This window comes from Crocodylus siamensis, chromosome 5, assembly GCF_052110815.1.
Source record: "Crocodylus siamensis isolate JL-2025a chromosome 5, ASM5211081v1, whole genome shotgun sequence".
In the NCBI taxonomy this organism is placed as follows: Eukaryota; Metazoa; Chordata; order Crocodylia; family Crocodylidae; genus Crocodylus; species Crocodylus siamensis.
Genome location: NC_143399.1, coordinates 103,266,620 through 103,292,981, shown reverse-complemented (window position 1 = coordinate 103,292,981; position 26,362 = coordinate 103,266,620). Strand labels below are relative to the sequence as shown.

Genomic DNA, 26,362 nt, shown 5'->3' with positions numbered 1-26,362 from the left:
GCAAGATATTTCAACCACTCAATATTGAACATCCTCTTAAGGTTGCTTTTAGTTCCCCAAAAAAGTAAACCTAGATGATGGATAAAATTTTTCAGTGTTGCCAAAATCATGTCTTTGACTATGATGTAAAAAACCCAAATTTTCTTGTCTACCAGGCTGCTATGATCCTTACCCTGTTGTATGAGTGTGAAACCTGGATGGCGTATCAGAAATGCCTGACAGCCCTGAAATATTGCCATCATTAATGTCTTTTGAAAATTCTCCATATCAACTGGAAGGACCAAAGAACAAATACCAGTGGTCTGGCTCAGGCAAGCGCAACCAGCATTCAAGCCATGTTTATATATCACCAGTTCCATTGGACAGAACATGTCATAAAGATGCCTGACAACTGGTTCCCAGAACGGATCTTATATTCCCAGAAGCAAAAAGAAAAATGCCAAGTAAGATTGTCAGGAATTGTGTACAGGGAGCTCTCAGTAAATAACTCTTTTTTTTTCCAGATTGACCCTCCTGCTGTTTAGGCTGACCAGCATCTACACATGCACTATTGCACAGTAGCTAATGTACAGTTAATCTACTACCTGTATTTTCAGGTAGTAGATAACTAATCATTAGTTTAGTTTATTTTACTGCACGGTAGCCCAGCAAATGGTTAAATAGTGACACTTACTGTGCAGCAAAGTGTCTCATGTAGACTTCTTAGTGAGTGTATTTTAGATCTTCATCTGGGTCTGATATGTGGAACATATGACTGATGTTGCCTGGGTTGATAAGGCTGTATAGTTCAAGCTGTGGCAGCTCATGTTTTCAGTTCTGAAGGTCCTCAGTTCAGTCTCCACTGTGCCTGTCATGATCATGTTATCTTATAAGCAAGCAGTGGGCAGTGCCTTGTCTTCACGCATTAATGAAATGGTCAATGCAGCTGAGCTACACTGTTGTAGAAATGTTCTAAGCCACAAAATATGCAGTAATGGTTAAGATTAATTCTGTCTCAGAGCAAATAGGGACCAGGAACTACATTCTGATCATCAGAATTTGTGGTAAAGCCATATGTCTAGGCCAAATTCTATGCTATGATGCCAGTGAAAATCCATATAACTCTTCCATTTTAAAATCATATATACATCTGACCTTTGGTTGAAATATGTTCTTTGTCCTGACTTTTTTATGTATTTGTGAGTTCTGTTGATCAAACAGAAATATACCTTTTTGGTATAGACTCCCATCATAATAAATGGCCTGTGTGGAAATACTGAAGCAGCCACAGCAGAGTTTAGGGAGTATGAAGAAAAAGTCAGCAAAATTGAGTTGGAAACACTTATGGGCTAGAGAAGGACTATATATCAGTTTAAAAGGAGCTACAGTAATGGGAGCTGTGCACACTCAGAAGTAGTGAACAGACACCAAAGGATCTATATAACACGCTTCCTTATTTGAAAAAGGATAGATTTTACAATTATCATTGGGACAAGCAGCCAGTGGAATAAAATATATAAGTTTTATTATCTGGAGAAATTCATAATAAAGAAGTACTATGAAGGAAAGGAATATAGGACTTTCATGGAACAGGAAAGGAAATAAAAGCCCTTACACAGCAACACAAAAGATTTCTAAGTTAAATTCTGCCAGCAGCATATGTTCTGTACGCTTTGGAAAAATAATGGAAATAATCTTTTATACCAAAAAAAAAAAAAAAAAAGTTTACTTGGTAAAACAATTGGATATTACCTAATGCAGCAAGGGTATTTAAGATACAGAAAGCTGGTCCAAGATGCAAATGCATCTAAGTTGCCACAATTTTCCAGTGACCTTCCAGTAACCTTGGATGAGTTTAGAAACCAGGCAAAGGTATTATTTTTATCTGCAGGTAGCTAAAATTTTGTATATTTTTATTGTTGCCTTTTGGGGAATCTGTGAGGCTCCAAATGGTCCTATCGCACTAATCTGCTTCAAAGTTGTGGAAGGGTCTCAAGAAGAGAGGTGGTGGTGGTTGTTAAGACACTGGACTGGGTGTTAGACTTCTGAAAAGCTTGTTGGGAAGTAATTATTTTTTTCTAAACTTCAGTGGTAGCCCCACTGACCCCCTACCATCTCTTCCTTGAGCTGCTGGCTGCTGCTGACTGACTTCTAGCATTTTCTACCCAAGTAGAAATTATAGTTGAAAGTGAGCCTGTTTCAGGTAGCAACTAGAGAAGGGGTATAGTTGCTACTGGCCTGCAGAACCATATCATCTGGTCTACCATGCTGCTTGTGGGTCACAGACAGGTGTGCCATATGCACCATGCACTGGCCCTAGCCTGGCACTCTACATATGGCACACCCCAGGTTGCAGCTGGTATGCACACTGTGTACATCACTCAAGGCTGGTCTGGAGTACACAGTATATTCAGTGCTCATGCTGGATTGGCCTTGCATGCTAGATCCAGGGCCAATCCAGATCAAGCCCACATACCAGCCCCACATGCTGGATGCAGCCTTCAGGCCTGGTACAGTGCAGGTACCACGTGCATCATATGCTCCAGACCTGTCATGTACATCATGTGTAGCATTGTCTCCACTTGGCCTATGGGGTAGAATAAGTTTGCCACCCCTGAACTAAATTTTGTGGTAGAGCAGTGACATTGTTGGTCATCTAGTCCACTGGACAACTGGTCCTATATTGTAGTAGAACTAATAGTAATGATAACAGAATTCTGGAATTTCTCCTAGAGAAAACGCTCTTAGGATTGCCTGTCCTTGCTTATAAACCCAGCTCTGTCCAATGGAGTCTGCTCAGGGTTTCCCAATAAGTTAATGCCTTACTTCACTCAAAACAAGCGTCCCTATTTTACTTTGGAAGAATGTTACTATCTTTATTTATAAAACATTCTGCTTTCTTTTACAATTTCCCCAAATGGTGCAATATCTTTATTGTACCGTATTACTGTTTTTTACCCTTATTACAAAGTATTATGACATCTTTTCCTATCCCCCTCCCAAATAATAGTATTAAAAAAAATCCAGGCTAGGTAACACTGCAAGCCTGGGGCAGGGAAAAACATTCCTTTGCTAATTATGGACTATTTTTTAAACAAAGCAGTCATGCCAATGCATCATTTTCTCAAAAAGCAAAAGCCAAGGATGCTGCACAGTGTCTTGTCCTCTGCCCCCTCCCCTCCTTGCAGGTAAAATTAAATTCTGTTTGTGGCTACACATTTGGTAGATGGAGAAAACACAGATTTAAATAACTATCTCGTATCTTACTAATACCCTTGTCAGTATGTAGCTTTGAACCTACTGCTGTGGCCTGCCCAGTGTAGTGGCTCACCCCGAACTGCCATCACCCCAGTGAAACACTGGGGTAGACACAGGTGGCCAGAACCCCCCATCTCAATCTAGGGACACGCCCATTCCCTGCCATCAGAGTGGCCAGTCAAGGTCAGTTGACCTCTTACCCCTTCCTCAAAACAAACAAACAAACAAAAAAACATACTGATCCAAAAGGGGAAGTGTCTGGTCAACAAGGTGCAACCTTGTACTTGGGCTGTTGTACTCCTGGGTCTGTACTGCTACTGACTTGATGGATTCTCTGAATACCTGACCCAACTAGCTTCTTGACTTCATGCTCTGCCTGAACCTCTGGGCCCTTATCTGGGTTCCCTGGCCAGATCTCCTGGATTCTGACTCCTCAGCTTCTCCTGACCCTGAGGTGATCCCAGACCTGGCTGCCCATAGCCTGATATGATGCACCTACTGGTCTAAGATAACCCACAAATTATACTCCAAGCCAAATTATATTCTCCCCCCAAAAGAGAGAACCAGTATGTTCAGCAAAAAATTATTTTAAAAACAGAGAATGGTAGATTTTTGCTTAACAGAGGAAAAAAAAATCCCATGTTTTTGGCAGTAACTCTGCTACGGGGGGGGGGGGGGGGGAAATCAAACCACTAGCAAATGAATGTGAAATGGTGATAGGCTCTGAGATGGCCATTCCTGGAATAATCATAAAGGCACCAAAATAAGAGTGAGTTGTTTTGTTGTCTGTATATCTCTATGATAGCGGTCAACACAGTAAAAAAGTAAACTGAGCCAAGGCTGTTCCAACTCTTCAGACTAAGAAGTATACATAAGGAATGGAAGAAGGATACAGAAGAAGCCATTATATGAGATATTTGGGCAAAAATAGTTGATGGATGATGTGCAGAGACAACAGAGTGGGTTTAAACTGAAAAGAGATAGAGTAACAGAATATTTTCATATGAAGCTTGAGCTTTATGCTTACAAAGAGCATCTTTTAAAGAAAGATGGAGTAGTGAGTCTCTGTCTTGTGCTTGATTTAACATTGAGTTTTGTTCAGTTTGCTTTTGATATATTCAGGGGTTTTTTATAATATAGTTGCAAGTCAGCTAGGATGGATGAGTTTGACTTTCTGACAAATCAGTGATTTTTCACTCAAATCTATTTTGTTGTTTAGTTGCAGAAGACTATATGACATCTCTGTCTAGTTAATGTCAAAATAAGGTGCTGGCTGGAACTTTAGGAAGATTTATTTGTTGGCTGCTTTCATGACGTATAACTTGCTTCCGATATTTTATTCTGACTGTAAATGAGGAGGAGGTAGCTCCTCTATCTCAACCCACATAATAGCAAATGGCAGAGATTATATTTTGCTTCCTTTTTGGAGATTTAGATAAATATAGCATTGGTCTCTGATACTAAAAAAAAAAAAGTCAAACTTGGAAAATGCCTATACAGATTTTGACAATGTGTGATATATTACTGATATATACAACATGGCGTAAACGCTTTCTGAGTACTATTTTCGGTATTAGATATTCTGGTCCCTGTTAATTCTTCTTTGTATAAAACTGACTTCTAATGCAGACTTTTTTTCTTCCTTCCCAGAATGCTTTTTGAGAGGTTGGCCCGTTAAAGTGTACTGAATTATGCAGCATTAGCCCTGGTCTAGCCACTTTACAACTGGCAGTGATTTGCTAAACTTTCCAGTTGCCATCTGGTAAGTGCTTTATTATATTTCTCCTTGGTTTCTATTTTTATTGCTGAGGAGATCCATGTGAAAGTATTATCAAAGTATTAATGCATGGATGTTCTATGTTATAGTCACAATTAACATAGTTTGATTCTGTAAAGAGTTTGTATGAGATGAAAGGGAAAAATGAGAAAGCTAATGTGTATACTGTTAACATAAAGATTAAAACTAACAAATTATCCCCCATGCCCCATTGCCTAAAAAAACCAAAACCAAACCCCAACAATTTGGTGAATTCTGGATATGTCCCCTGATTCCAGTGTTGAGAAGTTGAGAAGAGTTGTTGTTGTCTTTGTTTTTCTTTTTTTTTGGGGGGGGGAGGGATTAACCTAAACTAAAACAACATCCTAATTAAGAGCCTTTACTGACTTATACATGGGTTACTGTCCTGTAGTGTACTATTTTGTACTGACCTAGGAGACCTAATTTGTAGACAAGGTCACTAGGACTATTTTAGGCCATAAACAGCATTCAAATCTACTAGGACTTTTTTTTTTTCTCTCTTAAGAGAAAAACTTACCGGGAGAGGAGCATACAAATGTTCCAGGCACTGGGCACTTCCAGTGTCTCGGAGCCCATGCTGCTGATACCACACAGCCAGAGGACTGCTGTGCATGGATCCCAGCATGCTTTGCAGGTTCTCCAGCCTTTAGAGACTGCCAGGAGCAGCTGAGTACTCAGGACACCACTGAATGGCTGCCTACCTGGGGTACCATGCCTTCCTGGGGAACCTCTGCCCACAACCCCCTCTCCCTATTTTGAGAGGTGGTTCCTTCTAAGTAGCAATCCTGGCAATTCTTACTCCAGAACCTTGAATGGATCCCTACCTCTTCTGTACCAGCTGGCTCAGCGATGGTATATGTGTACACTGCCAAATTGTGTCTGACTGGGTCAGGTTTCTCCTCCTCCTAGGGAACCTGTATTCGAAAGCAGCCCTTGAGTATAGCACAGGAACATGAAGCATCTGAGCTTTCCTGGCCCCAAAGTTGTCAGGGGCCATGATTCACTCCGCTTTTGACAGGATGAGTAGAGTCATCTAAATCATTAACTGTGCCCCCTGAGTCGGAGGCCACATCCAGACAAGCATGGCAGTGCAGTATGTGATGCTGCAGATCTGTCTGCAGTGCCCCACACCACACGTTCAGATATTTTCTACACTTCTGCCTGGAAATCCAGGGGTCAAAAAACCCACACAGAAGACAAATGGGGCAGCACATGTGGAAGCAGTGCATGCTGCCCCAAACAGAGCTTGGCCAGCCAGAGCCACACTCTGACTGCCGGACAGGTTCTCAGCTGCTGCAGTGATGCAGCTGCAGCTCCCCAGAACCTCAAGTAAGGTTGCTGGGCCAGCTTTCCCTACCCCACCTGGGGTAACCTGCCATGCACCAGAGGGCACACAGCACCAGTGTTCCTCAGGGAAATCAAGCAGTGACTCGCACAAGGTTTCCTGCTGCTAGTTGTCCTTGGGGAACCAAGCATCCACACTCGCCTGTACTTTGCATTGCTCATTGCCCAAAAGACATGCTGGGATGCTGGAGGGCAGTGCTGTGTTTTGTCTTGCAAAGGCAAATATACAGACGTTCTTTCTACCAGAAGAAGCTCTCCCAGAAGAAAGATCTATGGGTTGGGGAGGTATATTTTTCTTCTAGAGCTGCCATTTTTCCCCTAAGAGATACCTCATGAATGTCTTCCCATGCCGAGTTTCTACTGGAAGATCAGAAATACTCCCAGTATAAATGTAACACTTGTTATGTGGTCTTAAGTGCATGTAAAAACATAATACTGCAGTATAGACTTCAGTACATACTGAAAGTTGAAACAGAAATTCAGTTGAAATTTTAATAAGGTTTAAGTTTGTTGCAATTTTTGTACTGCCTGTCTCTTGCATCAAACTACTTGATTATTATAATCATGGACTAGAAAAATATTGCCACTATCTGCTGATTGAATTAGCAATGTCTTCTATGCTACATTATGAAAGCCACACCAACAGAAACTATACACGTTAATTCTGCCTTCACAGAACTGGCACAGTTCCTTCTGGGTTTACGTACCTACATTGTTTTGTAACAGCTCTCTCCTCATAGAAAATTCCTGGAAGTTTTAAAGGATTTAAGATGCAATTCTATAATCTTAGCAATTTAATATGGAACTAAATAATTTCTACAGATGCTTGGTCTTCTTTTAACCCACAGAGATAAGTTTGATTAAGTTCTAGAAGATGGTTAAAAACGAAATAAAATAGCAATCAAATTACTAGCAAGGGTAACATTTTATTTAGGGTTCTTCTCATGTTCAAAATGTTGAAAACCTTGGAGAACTAGGAATTTTTGTATACTGAAAAGGCTGATTTATCCCTTTTTATATGGCATGATGAATATTTCTGCTGCTGTTATAAATGCTCGGGGCAATTCAGCCAAAAACAAAGTTTTTGAAACAGACCTATGAGAGGCCACCACAAAATACTAATCGTATTTCAGTCATCAAGAGCATTCTTGGAGAATCTTTTGAACTCTTAACCAAGGAGAGCAGAGAACAGCAAAATACAAAATGTTAAAATGTTTCGTTTAAAATGTTAAATGAAACATTTTAAAAATATTTTCTATTTTCTGGTTTAATGCAAACATTGAAAAAAATCCAAACATTCAAAAGACTTATGTTTGTGTTATCTTAAAGGAAAGGCAAAAATTGGGTTCTCCTATATATACCTTTCTAGGTTAAGCCCAATCATAAACAGAAATATAACAACTGTTTGAGGCATTAGACTCTGGTACCCGATCTCATTAGTGATAATCAAGCCAAGTATTCTCTTAGCCAGGTTCTTCCCAGTTGCAACATTCCTTGTTAAATCTAGTTATGGATCAACATCCCTGGATTTTATTTTATTTTAGATAGGTACTGCTACAGATTACACACACCAACAATGACTTCTTTATCCTCCCATTTATGCTTGTGCTCACATTCTTATGGATTGGTTTATTTCTGCTTTATCCCTCTAGCCTCTCATGTTTAAGTTCTTCTCCCTACAATAGTTTGGTTTAATATACAGTACTGTCTCACTGGTATAACTGTTTCTCCCCTAATACTAACTCAGCAAACAAGTTTACTGGATTCTCTTTTTAAGTAGAATTGCATAAAATCCTAGTCACCGTGGAATTCCTTTGGAATAGGAATAAAAAATGCTCACAATGAACTCTAGTGATTTACTCACACAGAATCTGTGACTTTTTGAGCTGCTTTATTTTTACTGCTGGAGGAATACACTTTTAGCTGCATTTGCACTGCACATCTGAGACATTGTTACTATAGCCAGACAGAAATAAATAAGCCTTTAATCCTCCTGGATTTCTTCGGATGCTTTGCCTCTCTCAGATGCCTAATTTTGAAACCCAGCCATGATTTTAGGGCACCTGTATCTAAAAGTTCCAATGCAGGTGAGATGCAAATGAGTTTCAAGGGAAAGAAAGAAAAGAAACAGCAATATTGTTTATATTTGCAATGTATTTTACATGTTCAGGTTTTATTTCAAGTCTCTTTATCTTTGTGATCTGTATTCCCTTTCCCATCTCAGTCCATAAAACCATTACTGAAGAAGTAATCCTGAAAAACTGCAAACTCAATCCAATGTATAGCTGTAATAATAAAAAAGAAAATAATATCCTTGAACTGTTTTTTAAGATTTCATAAAACTAAGAATTTAAAGGTCCCATTTTCTCTGTAATTTTATTCCATGTGCACCATGTTGCACCAACCTTATGTGTTCAAATGTCATGAGGTGGGAGCTGCCAAAATATTAGACCTCCTTAGCAACAAAAATATATGAAAAAGGACTTCTGGTTTCTCCATATCTTTGCCATTATGGATATTCCTTTTGAAAATAATAATAAGGAAACATACAAGGTTTTTTCCTTTTGACTGTCCTCTGGAATTTAATCGAATATATTGTATTTGTGCCTCAGACTTCTACAGCTAGTTGAGGACAGGGTGATGGTGAAGATAGGGAATCCCACTAAATATATGGAGTGCTATTTATTTTGGTGTTCTGGTTTTTGAGCCCTTAGAGGTTACATTTTCAACTTTTTTTTTTTTTTCCTGCAAATACCAGAAACTTTCTCACTATGAGAGTGGTTGGAAAAGATTACCCAGAGATGTTGTGGCATCACCATCCTTGGAAATTTTTAAGAGCAGATTAAACAGACGTTTCCCTGGGGTAATTTAGATATGAATGACTTCATCTCCTAGCCCTACTTTTCTATGTTTCTACCACAATAGTGTTTAGGGGCTCCAAATGAGACTGAGACTGCACCAAACTAGGCAAAGTAAGATAAATGTGAAGCATATAAAGATGGGCAAAGATTGTGCATGACAGAGGGAAGAAGAAGAGGCATACGAACAGGAGGTTTATAACCCAAAGTTATACAGCAGGTCACTGGCAGAGTCAATAGAACTCTTATTCTAGTGTCTTATGTACAGTATGGAGACTTAAGGGTATAATCAGACTATATGTATTAAGAATTATTTGTCATGGAATAAAGATTAAAGAAATATTTAAAGCTTTTTCATATAGGTATAAGATAAAATGCTAAAGCTTAAAAGGGACAGGTGCAGGGGGAACGTCAGAGGGTACAAATCAGTAGGGGTATGTGAAGCAGGCCCTATTGGATTTGGATTTGGCCTGATTCAGGGGCAGTGATTCAATTAGCTGATTCAGATCACTGTCCTTGATTTGATTCAGCTGAATTCAAATCTGAAGATTCAATACTGATTTGGAGAATCAATGATTTAGATACAAATGCAGCTTTAAATATTTTTTTCTGCATACCTCAAGGTACCAGTGAGGCTCATAAATGCTGTGATGCTGGGGCAGATGAAGCATCCCACAAGAGTGTGGGGGGACCCTCCATGTGCTCAGCAGTGGATCCGAAAGTGTACCAGAAGTACTTCTGGTCCACTTCTGGGTCCATTGGGCAGCACATCGGGGGGGGCTGCATCCCCCTGCTTGGCGATCAGCTGTGGGTGGACCCTGGACGCCGCCCCCGCCTCGACCCAGGAGGCACCAGTTGCTGAGCCGAGGAGGTGCCGGGAAGGGGCCCTCCATGCTCTCCAGTGGACTCGGAAGTGCTTCTGGTCCACTTCCGGGTCTGCTGCTGAGCATGCTGAGGACCCCTCCACACACTTCTGTGGGACACTCCATATGCCCCAGCACTGCAGCATTCATGAGCCGCCTGCTATCTAGAGGTATGTAGAAAAAAACATTTAAAGCTGTGTCTGTCTGAATTACTGAATCTCCCTGAATTAATTCACAGGGTTCAGATTTGATTTAGGAAGATTAAGGTGTCCTCTGATCTGATTCGGCCACTGAATCGGGCCAAATCTCTGCTGAATTGAATTGAGAGCCAAAATTTGCACAGCCCTACAAATCGGTAGAATTTTAAGATCTTGTGGCCTGGACATGTGACACTTACGCTAGAGTAATAGGCCTTTATTTTGGTGTAAACAAGGAACCTGAATACAAGCAGGCACATATAAAGCCCTGTACAGGCATAACTCACTTGGATCTAGTATGGAATTTTCAGAAAAATCAGGATTCAATTTTTACTGGTATAATGTACATGAATATCCCAAGAACGTATTTGAAGCCTCCCCTAGCATACCATTCACTCAAGGCAGGCAGGCTATGACTTTTTCTTACGACACCACCTAATGGAAACTATTATATACATTTACCAAAATATTAAACTACCCAAAACAACTGATCATCTGTGGGTGCCATCTACATGTGCCATTAAGGTGCTTTAACTGCACATATAGATGCTCAAATTGTGGTGGTCCAGGGTGCACATATAGATGCTGTACCCAAGGCTGATGTAATTTGAGCAAGGACAGAGTAGCTCTGGGCTGGCAGGATGTCTAGAGTGGTCAACCCTGGGTTCTGGGAGGTGGTGTCAGGCAACAGAGGGTCAGTTATCCTCATCACTGTAAGCTACTACTGTCCCTAACAATACTGTGTTATGGGAACAAAAATTAGTTTGCTACAGTGTAATAGCATTGCATGTGTTGACTGTGACATTTTACAACACAACAAATTAGTCTACTACACATGTAGTAGACTACATGTAGATGTATCCTGTTTGCATAAAATCACAATATAACTTGCATCACTGTATAAAACTCTTGTAAATTGCACAGACTAAATGTATCCTGGGTCCTTAAGAATGTCAGTTGGTCAATCCCATTTTAAAATTTCATCACTTTATAGCTGTGCTGTTTAGGGCTTGCCTATTCCTGATGGCCAAAGGTAATGCTGCAAAATCCTTGCATTCCATACATTCTTGTACAATCTGCACTAAATCAATCAACATGTCACCAACATTCTCCCCTATCATGGCCATTTCGGTCAACCGCCCAGCAGTGTTATCCTTTTGAAGTGGCCCAAACTGCTTCCCTGCTGCTCTAACCTGTCCGGGCATAAAAGGGATGATGGCTGTCTCCACCATATTGCACCCCCCACCCCTAACCCTGGCCTAATCACCTCTTTGAATCAAATGGGGACCACTGGCTCCCTCTCCTCTGGAGCAACAGGTGCAGTGGGCTGCATTTCAGCAGCTTTCAATCTAGTGTTCCCACTTTTCAAGCTAAAGGTTCTGTCACATGAGGAACTTAAATCGCTGGAGCTTTCTGTCTCCTCTCTCATACTCTCAGCTACCCCTTTAATTCAGCCACATACTTTTCATAAGCCTGAAGCTGGCCTGTGAAGTCCAAAATCCTGCTCTTGCATAGATCATGGCACACTGGCATTTCTTGTGTAACAACAGCGGCACACTGACAACTCCTGTATATGCTGCCTTTGCTTTACGCAGAATGCAGCTTCCAGAACTTTTGCTTCTTGTCTCCAAAGCTTTTTTTTGCATCTCCTTCTAATCTAATCTCCTTTTTAGCCACCTCTAAAAGCTTTCTTAAGCTCTGTGATTTCCTTAGCGTCTCGCCAGGCAGATCCCTGCAGAGCTTGGACCTTTGTCTGTAAGCGCTCAGTCTCGTCCTGCCTACATTGTTTGAGCGCTATGATTTTATCCCTTAGGGTTTTTACCAAACCTGTCTTTTTCCTAGCTTTGTCAGCCAATTCTCACACACATGTAAATAACCCCAGAGTGGCTGCTTTAATACCAGCTTTCTCATCCTTTTCTTCTGTGCTTGCCATCTCTTGCATCATTTTTTCATTCAGCAGTTCATTATCCATCAACTCCATTCTCTTTTAAAATATCAGTCTCTAGGCAGGGAACTCCTAGGCATGTTTGTTCCTGAAGCGGGGTTCCACTCACTCTTCAAAACCCTGGACCTCTGGCCTTGGCCACCATTGCTGAGCTGTCCATTTCAATTGCAGCTTCACTGCACACCACTCAGACACCAGAAGTGCTTGCTAGATAAAATGGTGTGTTCTGATTCTCTGTCTCTGTGACAGGACACGCCTTATTACTGCAAGTCACTCCAAAAGCATATATAAAATCCAATAAACAAAACAGACCAGTGTATTCCCCAAAAGATCTCAGCACAAATACCCTGTGTGTGGTGACTCCTCCTTGGGTCAAATGTCCCCTGGACTGGCACACCACAGTAGGATCCTAGCACAAAAATTAACCCCTTTATGGCCACACAGGGGTGCCAGTCTGGAAGGTGGATGCTGTCAGGTGTCCTGGACACTGACCACCTATGAGAAATTGAAGGGCAGGGGGTTGTGAGGCCTCCTTGGACAGCCAGGGCCTTTCTTGTGTTATCTCTGTTAGGGGTGGATTTTGGGGTCCAGGATATACATAGAGCTACAACTCACCCTCATATACCCTGTAGATACACAGAGGCTCCAATAAAGTTTAAAAACATTATAAACTCAATCACAACAAAAACAAGATCAACAGTAGGAAACATACATAACCAATGTATATAGTTAATGCTTGAGGTTAACGGCAATACACCATAACTAGGGGGCAGCAGAAGGCAGCATCAGGGCCTTCACAGGCTCATTGAGCTGGAGTAACAGTCAGGGCCTCAGTATTTTCCCTCAGCTGGTCTCAGACCGAGAGTGAGGGAAGGGTGATAATTACCAGTCCAAAAGATGATCAAGGTCCCAATCCAATAATGCTTTTACAGGTAAGTATCCCATTTATTCCCTTTGACAGGTAAGTATCTCCAATTAATCCAATCAATAGGTCACCTCTGTCTTTGTCACTGCTACAGTCACTACCCATATACCTCAGACATGTAGGTATGGTCACCAACCAAGTAAGCTCACATACCATTCAAACCTCAAGTACTCTCAGGCATCCATATATGATTTGGTGCACGAATAGAATATCAGGATTCCTTAAGTAGCCACCAAAATCACACCATGTGTCAGTCATTCTTTTCACCAAGCACACACATGTGCATGTGACACTACTTTTGTGCTCTTGGCAATCGGGTGCAGCACATGGCCCTTAGCACAAGCTACCGTGCAGGCTCTGCAGATGTAAGTGGGTCACTAACATCATCAAGGTAGAAAATTCAGCTCTTCTAGAACCTTCTCACCTCTAATCAATGTGTACATGCTCAACAGGGATCTCATGTTATAAACTAAATCCAACACCATTTTTGTCATCATCACATTATTCTGTGTTTTTAAGGCCCCTGGTGCACATTCTTTTAAAGGCACCATTGGATCTAAGAGTCAATCCCAACAGTTATACATCCTGCCATGCCATGTGTGCATGGCAGGAGGTGCTATGTTGGAATCAGGTGTCAGATACCAATGTTGCCCTTTCTACTTGCCAGCTCAAGAGGAGCTGAGGACCATGATTGCTTCTGCCTGGCTGGGAACGCCAATCAGCTGACTGGGGTTATCAACCGCTGGACCACATGGTGTCCTCTTGTGGCTGGGAATTCTGATAATTTTACAGGGATCCCAACCACGAAAGGACCTGAAGTGCTCCCCAAGCTGGGATCACTAATTATCAAATAGGACTTTCAGCTGGGAGAGTGTATATTCTGCTGCCCTGCCTGGCAACATTGATTAGCTCCCATCTGTGGGAGTTCAGGATGTGCTTCCTGGCTGAAAGCCCCAGTCAGCTGATGGACCTACTAGTTTGTGGAGCACATGGGAGTCTTAAAAGGTCTGCATATGCTCCAGAGGCTAAGTACTACCTACACTTTAAATTCAAGGCATGACATGTACCATCCAGAAACTTTTGTTGCACACTTTGTATAACAACTTTGTGGCTCCTTCCTCATTTTATCATCCCATTAATTGATTGAGCATGTGGTCAGGTCACTACTTAAGATAAGATGAGACTAACCATTTTATCATAAGTGACATCTTAATGTCTGTCAGGAGCCTTAGATGCAGAGTTTCTTCTTTTTCTTTCTTTTGGTTTGTATGGGCATGTCTGCACATGTATTTATGAGCACATAAACTTAATGCACCTTTGCTTAAGGCACATTAAGGTAATTTAGGCATGCGTCTACACATGGAAGTTCTAATGCACGTTAAGGTGCATTAAATTTAGACTTGAATAGTTAAGCCACATTAGCGTATGTACAGACACACTAATCCACATTAACACGGTGTGTATCCATTGATGCAAACCCTGTTAATGCGCATTAGTGTATCTGCATGTGTGCTAATGTGCCTTAGCTATTAATGCCTAAATTTGATACCTGCTTTATGCAGGCATCAAATTTAGACTCACATAGCCTTAAATCACCATTTTTAAGTCACATTAAGGATGTGTATCTACATGTGCATGCCCTCACCATTTTTTAAAAATGGTGGTTTAAGACTAAGCCTGCTTAAGAGGCACTTGTAGACATGCCCTATGACTACTTTGTGCATTTCTTTTTAACTGAGTTTGTATTTATTGTTGTAAATTTTCAAGTATAAATGACTGAAATCTGCTAATGATATATCTGGTACAATTCCAGAAGGCTAGTGTACATCACTGTCTGTCACATATTTTGATAATGAAGTAGCTGAGTAATCCTTATGGGGTTTTTTCTGCTTTTGTTGGAAAAGTATCTATTGAAAACACAGGAATTTTTCTGCGTGAAGAAGGTAATGAGAGAGATGCCAGATGGCAAAGTATATGACTCAACAGTTTCTGTGTAAGCTTACTTATTCCTTTGGTCTTGGTAGTAGATAGTATATCTGATCTCTTGTTAAGAAGCTCTGATAGAAAGTGGGTAAAATGAAAGCCATTAATTTTACAGAATGCTTTATTTGCAGATGTGATTTGATATAGCATGGCTGTCACTTAAGATGTGGGATTTTACCACCTGCAAGAAAGTATTGGTAGAGAAAATAGAGGGATTAAATTGATTTATTTACTTTCCATAGCAATTGTGCAATTATATTCAAATTGATCAGTATCCAAAGGCAAGTGCAGAGCTTCATTAAATGTAACAGTGAGAATAATTAATGCTTAATCATAATACCAGAATTGATACAAATATGTTCAATAGGTTCTTGTGAAATAATTAAATGGTAGCAGCAAAGATCGGGTATATAGTCAGCCGCTAAAATAAGCACAAATAATAAAAATATAATCTTTCTGGGAAAAGTTATTAAATACCTCTTCTACTGCCTAACATTTGAGGCTATAATTTATCTTAATGTAGAGAGAAAATTGTACCAATCTCCATGGTCATCACCATACATGGATCTTCTACAGGTGCTGGTAATATGCAGAAGAACATAAATGCTTCTAAAAATAGTCTCTTTATACTTGAAATATAATGTGCACATATGCTCATGAGTTTAAATGCTTGTTTAATATGTGTAGTAGGTGGAAACAATGCCATATGCTGTATTTTGCAAGGAAAAAAAAGATTTAATCCAGCATTTCAGTGGGTATCTACATGCCTTATGACAGTTTTGCAAAAGCTGCTATGAAACATACCAGCACAAGTGCTTTAACTCTTCCTTATGGCAATAATGATAAAAATATATACTTTGTTCTTGCTAAAAAAAAATATTTCACCTGAATAGAGTTTTATAAATATTTATAAGGAAAGATTAACCCCATCTAGCTTAAGCAGCCTGTTTTTGTGGCCCTGGGTTTGAGAAACATGATAGTAAAAACAGAATGAGGGAAGTCTTCCAGCCTATGCTTCAGAGGAGAACCTTTAGTCTTGTGTCTCTTTTGCAAATACTTCATTTTTTCCCTTCTCTAGGTTTATACTTAAGTATCACTGAGATGCACCTAGTTTAAAAAAAAAAACAACAACATTTTCTAATGCTTACTATGCTTCTAGCATAACATGCTGTTTTTCTCTAAGCTTGGGGCCTTATTACACCTTATACTGTGAGCCACACAAATGTTGATCGGTGTTAGAGCTAGCTTGAGTTTAGAGCAGTCTCTTCTCAGGCCAGCAGTGGCCTGGAGAACTGAAAGGTGAGAATCCCTCTGCCTCTCACATTTCAGTCTCCCCCCCTCCCCCCCCCATGTCCTGTGGAGCTCCCCTGGTTTCTCTCCACCCCCAGGGCTCCCCTCTCTGCTCCTCAGGGATCCCTCCTGCCTCACCTACTTGTAGCTACCCACGCTGTTTCTCCCAGAAGAGCAGGTGGGGAAGGGCTAATGTGCCTAGCCAGACCTTGCTGCTGGGCTGCTCTCTTCTCCAGACTGATTCTGAGAAGAACAGCAGCAGCAAACATTGCTGGGCAGGCAAGTTAACCCTTCCCTGCCTGCTCCCCTAGGACAGACAGTGTGAGCAGTGAGAGGGGAGAGCATGGATCTGGGGAGCTGGAGAAGGGGCAGTGGGCCCAATCTTAGCCATCAGTGGAAGGGGAGGGCACAGGTGGAATGTTTACACCAAGGGTGTAAAACCAGATACAAGTTAGAGTAACACAAGCTGGGTAGCACAAATCAGAGACGATTCTTCCCTGGAATGGCCTAACTTTTAGTGATTTATATAACGAGTGCTTAAAACCAGTTTCAGTTTTTAATGTGAGGACAATTTAGGTGTTAAGAGCTCCAGGATTCACCCAAAATTACCATGCAACAAGGTCCTCAAAATATGAAACAATGGTAAGATATTACTTGGTACTGTCCAGCAATCAGCAATGCTAATAGTGGTTAGAGAGGTAGATCAGCAAAGGATTGAAGACTGTTGCATGATGAATTATCCTGAGCAGCTCCAAGACATAATTTTGGCCTAGAGACTATTAGTAGGGAGCTTTGGAATTTGAACTGGAAGTGCATGGCATGGCAGCTTTTTTAATCTTGGAGTTTCCTCTATGTTCCCTCCCATCACTGATTGTTGGAGGGGCCCCACTGCTCACTGCTATTGCTCACCACCTGCACCTTAAACCACAGCTGTGGCTTTCACCTCATGTCCATCAAATGGAGGCAACAAGTGGAGGAAGGCATGCAGGGGAACCCAAAGATTAAAGAACCCACTGCACCACATATTTCCAGTGCAAATTCTGGAGATCCTTGGTTATTGGATATATTATGCATTGAGTGTTGTGTATGTAATGGTGCTATTCTGTTTCAAGTTTCCTTGAATGTGCAGTAAAGATGGCCACCCTGTTTCTCCATGTGTGATCTCACTGCGGGGGGGAGAGGAGGGGAAACAAACAAACCTCTGCAATACGTAAAAGGATATGCAAGCCACTTAGTGCAGCACAAGATTAGGGCTCCTGCATCCCTTAAGTAGGGCTATGTGAGGCTTTGGATCTGGGGCTGCTTCAGCAACCAAAGCAGCATGCTTGGGGTGAAGTATGGGCTCATTTAAGCTGTCTGAAGTGGTGCAGAGCTTCCGAAGTGCTTCGGATGTTTCAGACACTGAAAGTGAAAGTTAGGAGAAGGAGGGGGAACAGGGGAGGGAAGGAAGGGGGCAGTGGGAGTGGGGTTGAGGGGGGGAACTGACGTGTAGGTGGCCAGTAAGAAGGATTTTTCTCTGGCTGCCTTTCCAATGACAGCATCTGGTGGAAGGGACCTAGAAACAGCATAAAACAGTATACCTTTGGCTACCTTGTTCCCTCTCAGGAACCGAGTGAGAAAGGTACCCTAGCAGACTCAAGCATCTCAGCTTGGTTACTTTACTCAGTAGTTGAACTTACCTGCTCCTTTTTGTTGTTAGAAAGGATTGGGTAGGATTTAACTTAGCTTATCTTAGCCTAGCATCTCTTAGTACTATTAAATTCATTTATTTCAATTTATATTTGCTCTTGTTTCAAAGTTTGCAAAAAAAAAAGAAAGAAAGCAAGCTGTGTTTTCCCTGCCAGTTTGATCCATCATTGTGCAGGGAGGCACACAGATTGCACACACATACACAACATAAAGAAGAAAAATCAGATATTCCTAGGAGAAAAAGACAGACAGCACACAATTTTTACATAGCTCTTAACACTGAAGCAAACAATCAAAGAAGAGTGCAGTGCATGCACACAACAGAGGGAATAAAACACACAACACAAAATTAAAATGAAGGTGCCAGATCTTCTGGCATGGGAGGGAGAGGGGATAAGGAGAGAGCTAGAGCTGCAAGCACTCCCCTGCCCCAAACACAGACACATTCTCTTCCCAAGCAACCATGACATCAGTGCTGCTAGTGAAAGCAAGGAGGTGGAGCAGTGTCTGCACCTGATTTCCCTGCACCTGCACCACCTCCCCAGAGTCCAGAAGTAGGCAACAGCAGTGGAATCACTATCTCCTCCACCCCGAAGTCATCTCTCAGCATGAGCATCCCACTGCCAGAGGAGGAGCTGGAGCTGGAACTAGGGATGCTGAGCGCACTGGCTCAGGCAGTTCTGGGGACTGAGGGGGAATCAGAGTCTATGCTCCACACCCCTCATGTTTCCCCTAGACCCAGGTCTCCTCCAGAAAGCAGCACCTTGGAGGAGGCTGAGGTTTTGGAGGCAAGTTGCTCAACTGAGGCAGCTTCTCCTGCTGTTGAGTCTCAGCCTACTGAGGAGTGAGATAAGGCAGGATCCTCACCCTTAACTCAGAAGTGGGGGAGTAGTGTAGTGTGGGAGCTTTTTGAGCTTGCAGATGATCCCAGGTTTGCCATCTGCCAGCACTGCCGAAGGCACATGAGCTGTGGCAAGAATGTGAGACACTTTTCTACCATGGTGATGCTGCTGCATCTGAGGAGGCAGAACCCCCTTGTCCTTCTTCCTGCAAGTGTGCTGAAAGGGAAGTCCCCCACTCACTCCAAAGCCCCCTTCCCCCCAAAGCAGAGGCAGTCCATCCTGGACCAGTAGGGGAAAGGTGGAAAGAAAGCAGGAGGGCACATTCCCAAGGTGAGCAAGATCACCCAGAGTATTGGGGAGATGCTTGCTCTGGGTAGCCAGCCCTTCTCCCTAGTTGAGCAGCCAGGGTTCAGGCAGTTTTTGTAGCACTTCTGGCCCCATTTTACAAAGTGCCCACACACACCACCTCTAGCAGGACAGCGGTGCCTTCCCTGTATGAGGCATGCAGGGAGTACTTGAGGGAGGAGCTGCACAAGGCAGGGCTGCAGGCAGGGCATTTCACCTCTGATATCTGGAGCAGCTGGGGTGGTGATCATGCCTACTTCTCCCTCACAGGGCACTGGTGCGATCAGTCAGGCTGTCGGTGGGCTCTACTGCAAACCGAGGTGCTGGATGAGTTCCCACCCAGCAAGGGAGATCATGGGGGCCATGAACCGCACGGTGCAGGAGTCGCTAGTTGGGCAGGCCCAGCTCACTTGTGGATTCATGGTCACCAACAACAGGGCCAATATGGTGAAGGCTGTCTGTGATGCCAATTTTGTTGGCATCCGCTGTGTGGCACACAGGCTGCTCCTAATAATGAGGGATGCCTTGGAGGGGGACAGGGCTGCCAGTGGCAGCCTACTGGGCAAGCCACAGCTATATGTATCAGTATCAGTATCTAGCCACAGTTGCCCAGCAACATCTGTCCTGTCCACCAACCAGTGTTCCAAGTGGGAGGGTGTTGCTGGGGATGCTGTGACACCCCACCACACCTGCTTGGATCCTGCTTTGGTGGAGCAGCTGGTGTTCCTAAAGGTGAACCTCCCACTGCGGGCCAGATCGAAATGGTAAACTGATCCAAAGCTCTGGATCGTATCACCAACATCTGAAGTGGCCAGATCCAAAGCTGGAATAAATATCTGCCTACTCCCACAGACCTATTAAGAAGCCTTTTGGAGGCCCCAAAATAAAGCGGTGGAGAATGTAGCCACAATCCTTGCAGGGTATCCCAGGGTTGGGGTGAAAGAAGTCAGACACAAGTTGAAGCAGAGAGATAGGGCAAGAGCTGTTTTAATTAGGAAATGCTGAGCAGGGGTGTGACCTCACTTGTTAGGAAGCAGGCTGTAGGGAGATAGGCTTGTGCCAGGTTTAATACAAACTCCTACGCATCCTGTTTTGGGGCTGAAAAAATGAGATCGTTTACATGGAGTCAGACTATATATAGGCATATATTCAGGTCCTTAGTCCTGAGGTTGGTGGAAGGAAGAGCTCTGGTGGGTGGCATGACCCAGAGTTGCAAAGGCATGGAAGTACTCAGCTAGTAAAAACCTATTCACTGTTACAGGAATGGCTTTCCTATAAGAAGTGTATCCAGAAAGGTAAGAGGTTTTCTTTATTGCCAATCATTTGAAAATGGCTATAGGAGAAGTGGGATGCCCCAAGGGTCCAGGTTCCAGTGGGCTGAGAGGCTGAAGTCCCAGATAAAACTCAAGGACTTGGGGTTTGGTGGATTGATGAGTTGAAGCCAAGAGGGCAAGGGCATCTGCTGAGATGACTGCTAGACGGGGCTGAGGGACATGGGAACTTGGCAGTTGGGAACAAGCCTGTAAGAGCTAGGAGCCCATGAGTAGGAGGAGAGAACACAGTAAAAGAAGACTCACAAGCATGAGCATAGCTATAAGGGAAGCTGGCGGCCATAATTAGCATGAGTAGGGCAATTATTAAGGCCAAATGGATATATCTGGTGAAGGGGGAACAAGGAGCATGAATTCCTGCAGAGAAAGAAAAGGAGGAACACCAGGAAGAGTAGAGATGCCAAGGAATTTATCCCAGCCTCAGAGGGTTCAATCTCCATAGCATGAGAATAACATTCCATCAAGGTGAGGCAGGAAGGATAGATGGGAACCAGAGGACAATGGACAGGCAGGACTGGCTTAGCCCACAAGGAGGTGCTACAGCAAGGGTGGGCAAAATATGACCTGTGGGCCAGATCTGGCCTGCAGAGGGACATTTTCCAGCCCGTGGCAGGTCCCTCAGTCCCACCTAGGCCAGATGCCGTCTGGCTTGTGGTGTGTCTCGCTACCCCATGTGCACACAGCAGGGCTGGGGTGGCTTCTCAGCTGGACTGCCTTTCTAGACATCCCAGGCAGTGGCTTCTACTTCTGGGTCCCAGCGCCACTGGCCCCAGTGCTGTGGTACTAGCCAGGGACATGTACACCTAACCCCAGCCCCCAACCCGTGCTCACTTGAGACTCAGCCTGGGAGAGTGGTCCAGCTCCAGACCAGCCAGGACCCATGCACATAGCTCTGACCCCCTGCTCTCCCCACACATACCTGCTCCAGACTCACCTACCCACGCTGAGAAGTGGCAGCAGCTGTAGCAGCCTGGAAAAAGCTTTTGCTTGGCATGGGGTGGTGGGGAGGAGCCACAGGGCTTGTAGACTCTGGACTGTTGCCAGTGAGGGGTGGGGGTGCTGACCAGACTGAAGCAGCTCCTCAGAACTGCATGTGTGGCCCGTGGGCCCAAATAATTGCCTGCCCCTGTGCTACAGCTATGTGGAAACAGGAGAGATTACACCAGCCAGAAGGCAACAAATTCATATGCATCTCTAAAACTTTCCATTATTATGATGCCTACAGAAATCTTAGTGTGTTGCTTTTGCTAGTGAAGATTGTCTCATTGCTTCCCTAGCATGTTGTCTGTCCTGTTTCATGCAAGGTTTACAAGTTCCTTAGGGTGTTTCATGTTTTTTGTATAATGACTAACAGACTGCCACTCTGATCCATGGTCAAGACTTTAGTTGATATCTTAATGTAAATGATAACAATATAATTCCTATTCATATGCTAGTTATATATTTAATATGCTGTTATGTTTTGTGATGAAGGCAAATATGTGTGTATAGAACAAAATTGCAGCATCTGGACGAGCTATTAGCTTACCTGCTTGGTACTACCTCAGTTACAACTTTTTTAGTAGGTATCTGTGCTAAGACTGAAAAAAAGAGAAAAAGTTATGTTAAAATGTTTGCTAGTATATATACTCAGAGAGCAGATGTGCAAAGACAAAAAATAACTGAGAAGAGGATGCAGAATATGGCCCAAGCAGCTTGGCCTTTTCATAATGGCTTTTTCCATTATGAGTGAACTATCAGAGTCACTAGATATGCTATGGCAAAACAATTTGCTTATTGGGATTCAATAATTTTAATATTCAAAATCATACCTATCCCAGTTAAATCATACCTATCCCAGCTGAACAAATCCATATAGCTACTTTCACATTTTGCAAATCAAATAGCAGAAAAATGATGTGGTTCAGATTACTAATTTGAAGCACCACAGGGTTACTGCCCCAGAGGGAGAAGGGAGCCTCTTATTGCTCAACTCATGAGCTTGCTACCAAGTATAGGTCCCTTGGTAGTAAGAAGACTAAGGCCTAAGACATTCAGTTTCTCTTGGGAGAGTCACTGGTCTCCTTGGAGAAACCATGAGTGTCCAGATGCTCAGGTTTTATCCCAGAGTAAAAATTGCTACTTCAGGAGAAAAAATAACCTGGGAACAACCAAGGTTAAATCACTCCCAGGAGATTTTATCCTGGAAGAATGAATGTCTGTACATGCTGTAAAATAATGGTTAAAAGTTGTCTGGATGATTTGTTGAGAACTACTTAAGAGGTCTGAGAAAAATAAAGAATACCTGTCTAGGAAAACTACTTAGAAGAATAAGGGAAAATTTTCAAGGGGTCAAAATGTTTAGTAAAAGGCAGTCAGGCCTTATTTTATTTATCTGTTCAATAACAGTATTCTGGTTAGCTTTTTGAGGTTTCTGTGCATTTCTGTGTGCTTTGCTTTTGCCTGGAGTGCAGTATTGCTAGTTTAGCAGGTATTATCAATGTTCTCAATGTCATCTAATTTTTTTCCCCTTAACATTGGTTAAGATGGCTCTGAAGTATGGCACTATTGATCTTTAAGTATCACAGTACTGTGCACTAAGGGGCTGCTTATGTATATTAATAAATTAAGGGCATGTCATACACCCTTTTTTGGCTGTGGCATATGGCCTAGATTGTCATCTCATGCCATGTCACAGCTATAAAGCAGGTTTGTGACATTTCTCGTTTCACTGATGTGCCAGCCTTTCTCTCTTCCCTCACATTTTGTAAAGGTATGTTCTATCCAACTTTTGTCTCTCACATATATTATAGCAGGTAAAAAAAAAATCTACTTTTATTCATGCCAGAAGTTCTCTTCTTTAAAAAGAAAATACTAGGTTAACAAAGACATTATTGTTTCTGCCTTTAATATTCAAAATCATACCTTTCCCAGTTAAAATTAAAAATGTTTATTAGGCAATAGTTTCCCTCAAATTCTGAGCCTATTTTTACTCATGTCTTCCCATTATCCCCCTGGTCAGTAGCAGCAAACATTTTAGGGTGCTTTGAGACTAGAGAAGAATAGAGGCCAGAGTGTACTGTTTCACAGAGTCTTTTGAACAAGTGATTGCCTGTGAACACAGAGGACAGGACTGAATGGCCCAGGCAGTTCCTTTAAGGCCATGATCAGGACTTAGTTAAAAATAATATTACAACATTTAATAGGGTTATGTACGGTATAATTGAGACCATCTTTTGATGGCAATCAAGATAAGGGATTTAATCTAGTCAATCTTTTGATCTGATCACTGATTTAAGGGATCAGTATCTTCCAGGGAGCTTCACATATTAATGAAAAGACTATGCGTCTTTGGATCTATAATCTGACTTTGTTAAGGCAAGAATAGCTAGACTTATTTTGACTACATTTTGACTTCCTATTGACTACATAGCAAAGGATGCACTGCTGGGTGCAAGTTATACCAGGGGAAGTCAAAATTAACTTGAAAAATTTCCCCTGAAAACCATTTGTGATATCACATAGATTGGTGGCACTTGCTTTTAGTTAAGTTTGTCAACATTGGACGCATCTACACATTTATTAATATGCTTTTGGTAATGCACAGTAAATTTAGTACCTCCATTGTCAGGTAATAGAAAAAGGTGCATTAGCCTATTGTAATGCACGTGAGTGAAAGCGCATGGATTTTTGGTGTCACTTTAATGCATGTTAAATAGGCTAATGTGCATCAAAGGACACGTGTAGACATGCCTATTCCTTTTATCAATTAGAGTTAATTGAAATAAAGAAAATACATTATACATAAAATTCTAACATGATAATACTTCCTCTTCTCCTAAATCAAAAACAGAATTTTAATTTTCAAAGTTGTTTTGGTAACATCAAATTAAACTTGTTGAAATATTTCAACATGACTGTTGTTTAGACTATACGATATGCAAGTAATTAAATGTTTCAATAATTTCATAATGAAAATATCAAGAAAATCAATATGTTAGCATTTAATGTTTCAATTATTTAACTCAGCATTTTAGAGTAGAGAACTTCCATTAGAACATTTCCAACCAGTCCTGTTGCTGGTACAAATGAAGACCTATATTTCTGTGAAAGTCTCCCAGTTTCAGAGCTATGAGCTTTATCCTCAATTATTTGCAGAGGACTCTGTTTGCTTTATAAAGGTGTAGCAAAGCCAAATTCTTGAGCTTCATAATTGCAGGTTTGAGAATAGCATCTGGCAGTAAGAAGACCACAGGGGGCTGACAAGGTTAACAGATGTTCTACATAGAGAATAAGGGGAAAAAATGTGTTATAATAACCACTGGTGTTAGGGGAACAATTTTTCTTTATCACTTTATGCTCCTTAGAAAGCAGAATTTAATTATATGATATAAGATACGTATTTATAAAACTGATATATATGTGGAGAAAGATTGCCGTTTAGATTGCATTTTTCTCTGTACATGTTTGAGATTAATTATTCCTTTCTCACCTTTTCCCTTGGGGTGGTCAGGGTCCTAGAAGAGTCTAATATCATTAGTAATTATTATTAATCTGCTTTGTGGTAGTGTGTACTGACTAAGTGCAGAAAGTCTTTACTTATAGTTTCATAGTTTGTAGGGTCGGAAGGGACCTGAGCAGATCATCGAGTCTGACCCTCTGCCATGGCAGGAAAGAGTACTGGGGTCAAATGACCCCAGCAAGGTGTACATCTAGCCTCCCCTTAAAGACCCCCAGGGTAGGAGCCAGCACCACTTCTCTTGGAAGTTGGTTCCAGATCCTAGCCGCCCTGACCGTGAAGTAGCGCCTTCTGATATCTAGCCTAAATCTACCCTCTGCCAGCTTGTGACTCTTCCTGGTAGTGCTCGGGGGAACAAGGACTTTCCCGGTGCCTGCTGGTCCCCTCTGACTACTTGAAAGAACTTGTAATCTAATACACAGAAAAAGTGTGAAAGGGAAAACAGACCCCAAACCTGGCTACCCTCTGGTGGTTGTACAACTTTTGGAAATGGTCCTGAACCCCACTCACTTCCCTGCTTGCTCACACATGTGCTCCATAGCTGGAAATATGCCAGGGAAGCTACTTTGAGAGTGATTTTAGGGTCAACAGCCACTCTCAAGATCTGGTATGCCAGAGAGGCCAGTGGTCATGACTGCAGAGCAGTCTTAGTGGCCTAGTTCAGGGTTTGGAGTGTATATGTAGGAGTGGCTGGATGGGCATCCTTGGGTAGATAGATCAATAGAGAAATTGCTATATAGGACTGCAGTGGTAAAACTGGGATTGAACCCAGAAGTTCTATTCTGAAGAGGTTGGCATGAGGATACTGAACCCATGCTGATTAGCTGTCCTTGTTGCAAAGAAGGCTAACAGCATACTGGGCTGCATTGGTAGTTGTGTTGTAAGCAGATCAAGGGAAGTAATTATTCCCCTTTATCAGCACTGGTGAGGTAGCTACATAAATTCAGCCTACAACTGGGTATAGCAAATCCAGGTGATTTAACTTTTTATGCCAGTTAAAGAAACCAAGAAAGAAAAAGTTCTTGATAAAGTTGCCACAACTGTGTCTCTTGTGCAGGTAGAGTTGTCAGACTATTTTTTTTAATTTCTCTCTATGGCTGTATCATTTGATTTTACAGTGGTTTTACAGGAATTGCTTCTTGAAAGATATTGGATGCGCATGGTGTTTTAAGTGGATCTCTCAAGGTTTCCAATTTCATAACATGCTAAATTTGCAG

At 42.1% G+C, this 26,362-nt stretch overlaps 1 protein-coding gene across 1 annotated transcript in view; it reads left to right on the top strand.

Moving 5' to 3' along the window:
* CDH12 (cadherin 12) overlaps positions 1-26,362 on the top strand; it is a 953,181-nt gene that overhangs the window by 231,793 nt on the left and 695,026 nt on the right. Inside the window, exon 2 of the mRNA XM_090049941.1 lies at positions 4,888-4,999. The gene's annotated coding sequence lies outside the window, so the exon portion shown is untranslated. The remainder of the gene's footprint in view (positions 1-4,887; positions 5,000-26,362) is intronic.